This window comes from Brienomyrus brachyistius, chromosome 5 (assembly GCF_023856365.1).
Source record: "Brienomyrus brachyistius isolate T26 chromosome 5, BBRACH_0.4, whole genome shotgun sequence".
In the NCBI taxonomy this organism is placed as follows: domain Eukaryota; kingdom Metazoa; phylum Chordata; class Actinopteri; order Osteoglossiformes; family Mormyridae; genus Brienomyrus; species Brienomyrus brachyistius.
The window spans coordinates 11246123-11257502 of record NC_064537.1 but is presented as its reverse complement, the minus strand read 5'-3'; positions in this window follow the sequence as shown (position 1 = coordinate 11257502).

Sequence of the window (11380 nt, the reverse complement as noted above, 5' to 3'; positions counted from 1 at the left end):
TTAAATAAAGTAAGCACTATACTGGAAAGCACCTTCCATTCATCCATACTTTTTCCGTAACTGCTTGTCCTGCTCAGGGTGGCGGGGGTGTCCCCAGCCTATCCTGGAAGCTACAGGCACAAGGCAGGAGGAAACTAGTTTAAGGTACACAAATACTGTGAAACCTCCCTACATACACATACAAATGTAACCATCCACCTCGCTGAACAGGATTTTCCCAGCACACTTTTGCTAAGTAAATTGTGATGATTATTAAAGTCAATATTAAACACTCTCATATTTTGGGGAGTTAATTAACATTCCAAAGACTTACCTGCAGAAACAACCCACCACACTGGTCTGATTATTGAACAGTACACATTTATTTCAAATGGTAATGATGTTGTGGTAAATAGACAGTGTGATGATTTAGCTGAGTGGATGTAAAACAACAGAACACACTCTGTTTTCCCAGCTGACCTCTAAATCATTCTGAGGGCTGCTTCCTGTAATGGGGAGAGTCCCCCCCTCATTATAATAACTAATTATGTCCATCTGTCTCTGCTTCTATAACAGATGCATTGCAAGGGTTTAGAGAAATTAGCACGAAAGGTTGGCGACCAGCGATCCAAGCAAGGCTTTCATCTGTCCTGGATTCCCAACTGTCCACAAGTACCAGTCATGTTGACCCACCACAGCATCCGAGAGTTTCTCAGTGCCAGCAACCGGAGCCACAACAATGCACCAATCAGCACACGGCTCTCCCACCCCAGCAGGTGCTGATTTGCTGAGCGGAGAGAGAATGTGAATGGAAGGCGCCAGGCAGTCACTTGCGACCCGATTGGATGGGAAGCCGCAGCACCCAGAGGAGACCCTCGACGAAGGTGATACTGGGGTAAATATCAGGAAATAACAAACAGGAAGGACCAAGGGTGTGGACAGTTGGGACAAGTCCCTGCCAGTGTGGAGGCGTGGGTGTGCTTAGAGAGAGGGGAATTTGAGGCTGATTTGGTCCCTAGCAATGCTGACACCAGACCTACACCCTTGGGAATGACTGAAGCGGTTAGGCAATGAGGTCCTGCTGCAGCTTGAAACTTCCCACAGATGGCCGAGTATTTTCAGGGAATTCCAAGTGAGACGTGAGCAGTCACAACCAGTAGCACACATACAAATGCACACACACACACACACACATGCACATGCACGCACGCACATGTAGGGTATACCTATCCTTATGGGGCCCGCTCATTCACTTCTATGGGAAAAATGCTAACGCTAACTATGACAACCTTAACCCCCACCCTGCCCTAACTATAACCATAAGTAACCAAGCAAAATACAGGAGTTTTTTGCATTTTTAGTTTTTTCATAGCAGTCACTGATTTTTTATAAAATAGAGTTTCCCCTTATGGGGACCAGGAAAGGAAAAAAAAAAACAGATATTTACCACGTTATGGGGACATTGTGTCCCCATAAGGATAGGTATACCCGCTCTCACACACACACACACACACACACACACATGTGCCCGCCTGCAACATCTACCTGCAATCACACATTTTTGCTCCCTTTCTTGCACACCCTCAGAAACTCACACACACACACACACACACACACACACACACACACACACACACACACACACACACGTAGGTATTCGTGTTGGTGAAGCAGTGAGCTGCCCAAAACAAGCCATTTAATTAATGGCACATTAACGAGGGTGGCTGCCCCGCATCTCGCCACATGCTTCATGCTTGCCTCTGTGGTGGTGGTGGATGGGGGCCTGAGCTCCCCCTGCATATATGCTCCATTGGGGAGGGGAGGTGGTGCCCTTGACAAGATGGACGCCACCCCTTTGTTCCTTGCGTGACCTCCACCACTGTTCCCATCCTTCACTCTGCTGCGTCAGGAGGGCAGCCACTCCTAGGCCAACTGACCCCTACATATTAAATGGCACAGCAAACAGATGGCAGGACCATGTAGTTAAAAAGAAAATAGAATAGAGGTGGAGAAAAGGGAAGAAGCAAAGGGGAGGGAAAACTGCAGCTCAGCCATGTGTGAAAGGCATAATTGAAAATGTCAAAGATGTAAGGAATGGCGGCGAGGAACTAGCCGGGTACCGCGGCCCCCCAGGGCGTCTTCCTCGCTATCTCTCTCTCGCATGTTCCATCTACTCTCACTTTCATCTGGTTTCTAAGGTCACCCTTACTGTGTGTGCATGTGGCTGCGTGCAGAGCAGGTCTGCGTGATGATGGCCTCAACATGCGTGTGTGCAGGCGAGGGGGCAGCAGGCCGCTTGTGTCTGTGTGTGTGGGTCAGATGTGATAAAAACCTGTTATTTTGACGTTGTGGCGACCAATTTTTCGGTCTCCACAAGGGGAAATTCGATTTTAGAAAATTCTGTGACTGCAATCAATGTTTGGTTACTTACGGTTATGGTTAGGGCAGAGTAGGGGTTAAGGATGGCATTCTTGAGATTAGGGTTATGCTCATAGAAATTAATGGAAAATCCCCACAAAAATATGAGTACAGCTCTGTGCGTGTGTCTGTGCGTGTGTGCGTGTGTGTCTGTGTGGCTTTGCCCCCAGCGCCTTTAGCCCTAATTGTTTGGTACAGAATGCAGAACGAGGTATCAAATGAGAACAGTCTGGGATTGGACACGATCAGTGACATTTAAACTGGTATTTTTTTGTGTTTATGTGGTGGTGGTGAGGGACATTCAGACAAGGAATCTGTGGGACGCAGTAATCAGGAATCCTTCCAGTGACAGAATGAAGAAAAATGCCTCCCTTTAGACGAGATAGTCTCATTACCGACACGGCTTCTGAGTAAAACGACCTGGTCTGAATAGCAGCCAGAGACAAGAAATAGAGGCACAGACCTGAAGCTATATAAGAAGAACTGGAATGTTAGGTGCCCTGCAAAGGAGCGCAGCTCGGGGTCAGCGCACAGCACCTCGTGGCATTCTCACTGATTTATGAATTTGGGCTTGCTGGGCTATGGGCAATGAATCATTCACACCGCTGGATAACGGGAAGCACATCTGCTCAGAGTGTCTCGGGTCCATTTTTCCCAAACCAAACACGACTGAGCAAACAAATCCAATCAGACAAACATGCCACAGAAGGCAGGGCTCTCACGTTACGGACGGAAGCCGGACGGGTTAGTTCTTCACACGGGTCCATTCGGACAGCTCGGTTCCAGAACGTTCTCTGGGGATCGACTGGACAAAACGGCGAGAGGCGATCAGGGACAATGGAGCAGCGGAAGAAAGGGACTTACGGAGGCATGGGGAAAAGTTTACATCGATTTATCACACAGCTCAGAGAGAAAGAAAACAATGGCTGTTTGTGTAACAAGATATGAGAACCGCGTACAAATCTCAGGCACCCAGGATGTGTTTATATTTATACTATATTATATTGTCGCTATACGGCGAGGATGAGCTATACGTTTACAGTTAGACATATATATATATATATATATATATATATATATATATATATATATATATACACACACACACATGTGCAGTGTTTGCGTAAGGATTGTATGTTCATGCTACAGCACTTGGGCTTCCTGTTTCATTAGATTTACTGTTTTATGTATTTCTAAAATACTGCCCTGGCAGGAAATAACCATAGTTTCATTCTTCAATAAAAACAAAACCCTGCATATCGTCTATATCTATTTAAATGACGAGCAAATGTGGTTTCTCAGAAGCCTTTGGAGTCGGCCAGCTGGGGGGTATTACGCAGACTTATCTTCTGGCCTGGGCTCAGTGTCTGTTCCGCCACCAGTGGGATATCTATGGTAGCTGCTATCATTCTGACACGGGTTGCCGCAGGTCAGCCAGGGCAACAACTCGAAAGCTGTAGGCTGTCAGTTCAAGTCCCAGGACAGGCCCTACTGCATTACTTACCCTGCCCGGTGCTAGTACAATGTGCAGCTGGATAAACAGCCGAGAACTGTCAGCTGCTTTAGATAAAACTGTATATTAAGATTAACTGTAAAATTTTTTTGCAATGATTCGACAGGACGACGCCCATCCAGTTGGCTATTGCTAATAGATGCAATCACATTCTTTAGCAGATAGCATGCTGGGAGGAGGGGTGGTTGTTGTGATATAAACGTCTTTTCCTGGCAATCCCACCCGCTTTTTCTGCTATTGTCTGTTCAGACCATTGGCGCAGTGAAATCCTTGTGCAATTAAATGTCTTTACCACTAGAGGCAGGCTTGACAAAATTACATATTCATAACCCCAGAGAAAAAAGGGTAAGTAGATATACATGTACGATACATGTCTGCACGCATTCAATTAAAATCTCAACATACATCACGGCCACGGCCCCCGCATATTAATCAAAGCACTCCTTCATTAAAACTGCCAGGTAGCATGATATGTTTATCAATAACATTGCAGCCGTGCGGACAGGAAATCAGACTTCTTAGTGACAAATTAACTATTATTGTCAAACACCGTGGCAAAAGGACAAAAGATTATTTAATCTCTAAAAAAAATCAATTACCACAAGCACTTTTCACTGTGAGCTATTATTTTTATTGGAAGCCTGACTTGTTCTGATGACAGGCAGATAAAGATTGCGGTCTGGGTTTATAGTGTGACACAAGACCCACTTTCTGCAGAATCTAACTGGGAATGTAAGAAAGGTACTGGAAAGCGATTAGCATTTACTAATGTGTTTTACCACCGCAGTATTTTCCATGAAAATGTGGAAATTCAAAGCAACCCTTGGAAACAGGAATATGAGTTTTTAATATGACTAAATACATTGAATTCATTTTATATTTGACTACATTCACTTAAGAACAATGGGCGAATTTCTGCTCCAGTTCTATTAGTCATTGGGAGCCATTTCTCAGATGGATATCAGTTTTCAGACAATGTGCCATCCAGATAAGCGGCACCTACCCAGACGCCCCATTCTCCGGTTTGGAGAGGGCTCCAGTCAGGTCGCAGAAACTCTTCTGTCCTTTGCACATGTCCACACACGCATAGGTAGCTAGTTGGAGTCCCATGTGGTTTTAAGATCACATCCCATGGAAAGGGTTTACATGGTCACTCTACTGTACCTCCCACTATATCCCAGTTCATACCCACCCAGAAGCCCCTCCACCCCACCTCCCTGAAGTATACCTAACACAGCCCCCAAGTCCTCTTCTTGCTCTATGCTGCCCCCGGAGGAACGAGAAATCACTGCTCATGGGTTTGGTAACAGCACCGAAACACTCCCATTTTGTACACACCCATATGTCTGGGCACTACTTAATGGTATCGCTCATGTGGGTGTCTTGGCGGTGACCTTCTTTACAATGAAACCCCCCAGTCACATGGTACGGAGGTCTCTAAGCCCTCTGCCCCACCCAACCCTCTCCCAACAAAAAAAAATGGCAGAAAGCCGCTTGCTTGACAGGCCCCGACTACCATGTGATTACCGGGGAGGTGGAGCCAAGTCATGGAGCTCTCCAATCATCAGTCACACTTCAGACACTCTTTTCTTCCCGCTGTTTGGTTATGTCTGCCCGCCTTCCCAAGCAACACAGTGGCCTGCGGAGCGCAGACCAGCCCCGACGCTGGGTACCTTCCAGCAGAACTGGCGAGGAGACACGGCTCTGTTGTCTCTAAACGGACCACCTCCAACCATAGATCGACGCCAAGCTTCCTGAGAACGACAGCGACCAGCCGCTCGAAGGTGTAGTTCGGGGTCCTGGGGCAGGTGAGCCTTTGTGCCCAGAGCTGTCCCCTTGCCCAACATCACGTTGCTGTGTCCATCCGCGCCAACTGCAGTAAAACCTGGGAAGCTGCCAGTGCCCAGAGGCCAGAGCCAGCATCCGGCGTTCACCAGGGGGCAGCACTGTGCTGTTACTCGGGGAAACCGCGTGTTTATAAAACAAAAAACTCCGCTCTCTCCAAGCATCCTAATCCCTACGAGACTACCTGCTGAGATAATCACCCGCTAAATCACTCGAATCTCTTTAAATTTTAATTGGACCATCGTCACACAGCCCTGATGGTCCTCTTACGGAGTTACAGAAACCAGAAGGAAATGTGACTCGCAGCACCCGCTCCCAGCCGCCTCGCCGGCATGTGAGGCGGCCCCCACCTTTCGGCTGCATGTTTGTGAAGGGCACGGGACCCCCTGATGGAATCCGGGGGTGAATTTCCTGCTGCTTGAAAGTGCAGAGTGCAAAACCTTCCAGGACAACTTCGTCCCTCTCTGCCTGTGAATAAAGCTGCCGCTTATATGACAGCTGAAAGCATCAACGAAGAGGTAAGTGTGTCGGCCAGGTTCGAAGGGGGTCGCTGAGCCCCCAGGAGAGCTGGAGCCTGATTGAACCGCCTCTGCTGCATTCCTCTTTGTCCTTTATTTCCCACCCCCAGCCCCCCCCCTTTCTAATTTTCCTGAGGACGGAGGAGTTGGCCGCGTGACATTGATTTCCATCAGAGCTCGGAAATCACCCTGCCGTTGCCAGGGCAACGTGCATTTTTACCTTTTTGCATATTGCAGCGGGTTCCCATCAGCGGGGTTTATAAACGGCCTCGGCGGATAACGAATGCGGGCGACCGGCACGGAGACGGATGGGCTCGGAGGGTGGCGGCGGCCAGAGCGCCGCCCAAGCGTGTGCGGGGTGGTAATTGATTGCCCCTCCCTGCCAGACTGGGATGGACTCAGAGGGACGATAAATAAGAGGGGCAGTGATGGACTCCCGACCCCTAATTAACAGCGGTGATCCGGCCCAAGTGAAATCCAGCAAAAAGAAATAGCAAATAAGCCCCGAAGCTGAAGTTCGTTTTCCGGGATGCTTGATGCTGAACCACCGTGTGTCAGACGTATCACCTGTCTGTGAGCTACCTGATCTCTGTGACAGAGCTCAGTGACGGGGGCAGCTGCTGAAAGCAAAGGCCCATTTTGGAGCGCTGCTACCTCGATCTGTGGGTGCCACCACAAACTTGGGATATACAGGAGGCTGGCGGTGGGGGACGTGCGGAGCTATGGGGCAGCAACGGTAATGGGGACAGGGGGACACCGGGGGGGCAGAGGGAGCCGAAATCCCATGCCACAACTTCCCCCAGTATCAACGGCCCAGTCAAGGTGCAGCCGAGGGGAAAATTAATTTCTTATCACCTGATTATATTATTAGGCCTTGCTTGGAGTGTCACTTAAGTACTCCACATCAGCGTTCTGTCTGACGGGACCCCCGACGGAGCGGTAATGGCCTCAGTCGCCCCCCCCCCCCCCCCCCCCCCACCTGCACCCTTCCTGAGGAATAAAGACTGGCATTGGCAATATGCTGCCAGAAAGTAATTTTCCCTACTGCCATTTCCCTTCCCTTGGACCAGATGCCTCCCCCCCCCCCCCCCCCACCCCCAATCGAAAATCCGATGCCCATTTACCATCGGCCCCGAAGTCACGCTTCAGCGAAGCGCAGTCAGCCAGCGGCTGTCAGGCCAAACGAGACCTGACGGAATTCCTCAGACAGCCTTTAAATTCCCTTTCATTGCGGCTGACCGGCAAACAGCCCCTTCCGCTTTGAACTGCGCTGCCCGCCGAGACGCCGCGGAGCACAAGCTCCTCCTAGAGACCATCTTCTCTGCCAAGAAGATGGCCTGTAAATATGCACGTGGCGGTGGGACCCAAGCGCCACAAATGGCTATGCAAAGAAAAGTACTAAATGGAATCAATTTCTCAAACAAACAACTGGTGTTATAGTTGTAAGCCTGGACAAGACGCTGAAATAAAGAGAACCCCAACACAGACCGTGCTCCGTGTTCTCTATTATCTGTGTCTATCAGACAGGGGATCACATGGAACAGGTGAATGACTGGGGACACTGCCTGGATGGAAGGTTCCGGAAAGAGGAATGCAGAGTGGGGACTGGAGTGCGGATGGAGCGATGGAGCCGAGAGGAAACCAGAGAACCCAGTACAAGAGGGCAAAGGCAAACCAACATCTAAACCAAACAAAACCAAAACTACAAACACTGGCATGAGACAGACCAGAGAGGGGGAACCAGACTGAGCATCAAGAAAAGCTGCCTGTGTAGTTTTATGCAAGCCCCTGGTGACCTACCTGTAACACGCTTTTGTTCTTCAGCATCATGATCATCCTGAGCACCATTAAAGTCTGTGAAGATACCAGAAACAGCTTCAGTAAGCAGGATTTAAAAATTTGTTATTACCAAATTCATGAGGCCAAGAAATCAGAACTTAGTCATTTTCTTCCTGGAGGCCAATTGTAGGTCTAGGCAAAGGGCAAATTTGCATAGAATCCATACGGGAGAAAGTCTGATCATATAAATGTAAATAAGGTGAGCTTAACTTGTGATTTCCATTTTGAGAAACTAAACTGTCAACATGAGTGAAAAGCAAGCGAAGGTGTGCAACTGAGTAGGGGAGAGTGACTATCTATGCTCAAGAGACCTGATAATTAACTGTGAGCTGGCAAACAAGGAGCAGCTGAAACAGAGGCATGTAGTTCTTCATGCTAACACAGGGGGGCAGCGGTGCTGAACTTGAGCAGGTTGTTTGATGGTGACGATGATAACCTTTTATTTCGAACATATACAACAACACATACGTATATACACACATACCTGCTTATATAGGTACACACACGTGTGTGTGCCTCAGACAAAATAAACAAAATCGTAACATAAAATGAAAGAAAAACATAATCGTCAAATCAGAAATGGAGTAGGAAGAAGTATGTACATACTCATTAACCCCTCCCCATGCTCGATACTCCATCGAATCGCCATATTCTTTGTTACTCATCCCATACTAAAAGGAATGAGAGGAAAAAAATAATGTTGACAAATAAACGAACACCTTCCAGTCAGTTATAAAATGTCCTAACCATATATGGTGCATCATTAGATTAGATTAGATGAAGCTCAAAGTTTGTCTTATAAGGTCAACACATTTGGAGCTACACTAAAAATGCTGGATTTTTTCTGGAAAAAAATCTATAGATCTCAAATGAAATACCCACTATAGGAATAACTTAACTTAATAGATACACCTGGTTCAACTAACACTTTTGTATGTATATTATTACACACAAACTCACACACCGAGTCTCTTATTTCACACCTGTAAATACTCTGCCCCTCTATACCTATGGGTTATTTTACCGAATGATTTAGGTGTCACTCTCTTTTCACTGGGCATTACTGCCAGACCCGCTTCTTGGGGTCTTGGGATTTTCCGCCTCTGCAGTTCGTGTGGCCCTGTATCGGAGAGGGTCTCCTGTTCGTATTTTACGCCCGTGAGGATGCAGAGGAAATGACAGAGCGAGAGACACCTCGGCAATTTTGCAAGCCAACATTTACTCATGATTAATATTGTAATCAATGATGTTTTGCATAAATTTAATTTTCTCTAATAACGAAAGGGGTTGTGTTACAGAGACTGAGGTTATTAAGTGGGTTCCTCCACATGCGGAAGAAATTTTGTTATTCAGCCATAAATCTCCGTGCCTTTGACTGAATTTCCGTAAGTGCTTGCTTAATTGAAATAAAGAAGAAAGAACTAGTTAGTAAAAGAATGATACCATTTCCACTATGGTCGTTAACCCACTGTTGATCACATCAGCTTCATTCGTACAGTTTGAAATCTCGAAATTGCCCCCCTCACCTCGGTCTCTGTGGGGTCGTACCAGCTTGCCTCGGCAGCCCCCAGCCACGCCCAAACCCCCCGCCCAGCCCCTCCTACTCAGTCTAGGTCTCACACCCCTTTACCGTCTGGGATTAACATCCTCCTTCGCTGTGTGGCTAATTAAACGCATCCACCCCGCCCCCCCCACCTCCCGAGCCCTCAACCCGCCCTGCCCCCCCACAAACACACATCACTGGGCTGGGCAGCATGCCAGCTTCACACACCTGCTCATATATCACACACGTCTCCTCAGAGGACACAAGGTCTTTAACCGAACGCAGGCCCCACCAAACTCAAGCCTACATTAAAGTGTGTTATACCTGCGCCATTCTCGCTCTTATTTTTATTTAGCTTGACCCTAGACTCCAGAGCCCTACATCTAAAAAGATGCAAACATGTCGGTTCAGGAAAGCCAAAGCCAGAAGTACCAGTTTGTGTTTCAGGGTGGACTGTGTTCACCATCTTTGATTTTCATTTTTGAGCTTTGCTCAGTAACCGAAACATATTCCCACTGAAATGTACTCCGTTAGCATGGTGCTAACGTAGCATGGTGTTAGCGTAGTGTGGTGTTAGCGTAGTGTGGTGTTAGCGTAGCGTGGTAATAGCATAGCATGGTGTTAGCGTAGTGTGGTGTTAGCGTAGCGTGGTATTAGCATATCATGGTCTTAGCGTAGTGTGGTGTTAGCGAGTGGCAGCTTCCAACTTATCACCACACTGTCTCCAGAGAGACTCCCAGGGCTTGGTGGTGCTTCATGGCTGTTAGCCAGGGGGGAACTCCAGACGCATGTGCCAAGGAGCAGCCCCCACCTTTTGGCTGGCTGACTGCCCTGTCTGTCTGGCTCAGGGCAGACGGCTGAACCTCTGTGTCTTGCCACAGACAGCTGCAGGTTTCTGTGCATAGGACCAGCTGTGCAGCTACCCCAGTGCCAGCCTGCAGACCGCCATTCCCCATCAAAGCAATTCCATCAGCCCTTTGTTTGCTCCATCAAAGCCCCCCATTCCAGGAAGGAAAATTAGTTTATAAACAAAACTGCACCCAGCCTGCCCCCTTCTTTATACCACCAAATGTAATTGAATTAGCAGCTAGCTTTTAATCAAAACAAGAATCATTTGCATATGGATGGCACCAGAGCTCCACCCCACCAACCCACCAACCCCCCCCCCCCCCCCATTGCTGAGCGCCTGGCACGCAGCCAGGAGGCGAGGGGCTCGGTGTGGGAAGGGGAGAAGCAGAGGAGACAAATAGGAGAGCAACAAAGGCACGCACGCACACAATTGGGGAGCAGGCGGAGGACGGGGGCAAGGTGGGCACACAGAGAGGATTCTGGGAGGGGGCAGCTCAACTGAGACTCAGTAAATACATGGATGAAACCGGGGGCCAGGGGTTCAAAACTCAGCACAAGCCTTTTAAACGAGGCGCTGCTAATTACTCACAAATTACGCCGATGCAGCCTGCTATTGCACAGTCATGTGACGCACACCCCCAAGCAGAACCCGTGCTGCCCATTGCAAAGCCTCCGGTGGCATGTAACTGATGACCAGTAGGTGGCACAATGGTTAATAAAGCAACTGGTTGGAGTAGAACTGACAAACAAAATACCAAGCTGTGCAAATATGCACAATCTGCACAATATGCATCATATTATATTAATCCTTCTGGACTTAATTCACCCCAAAATACCACTATCTAGCCCTGCCCATTGTTAATGAGCATGTGCTTA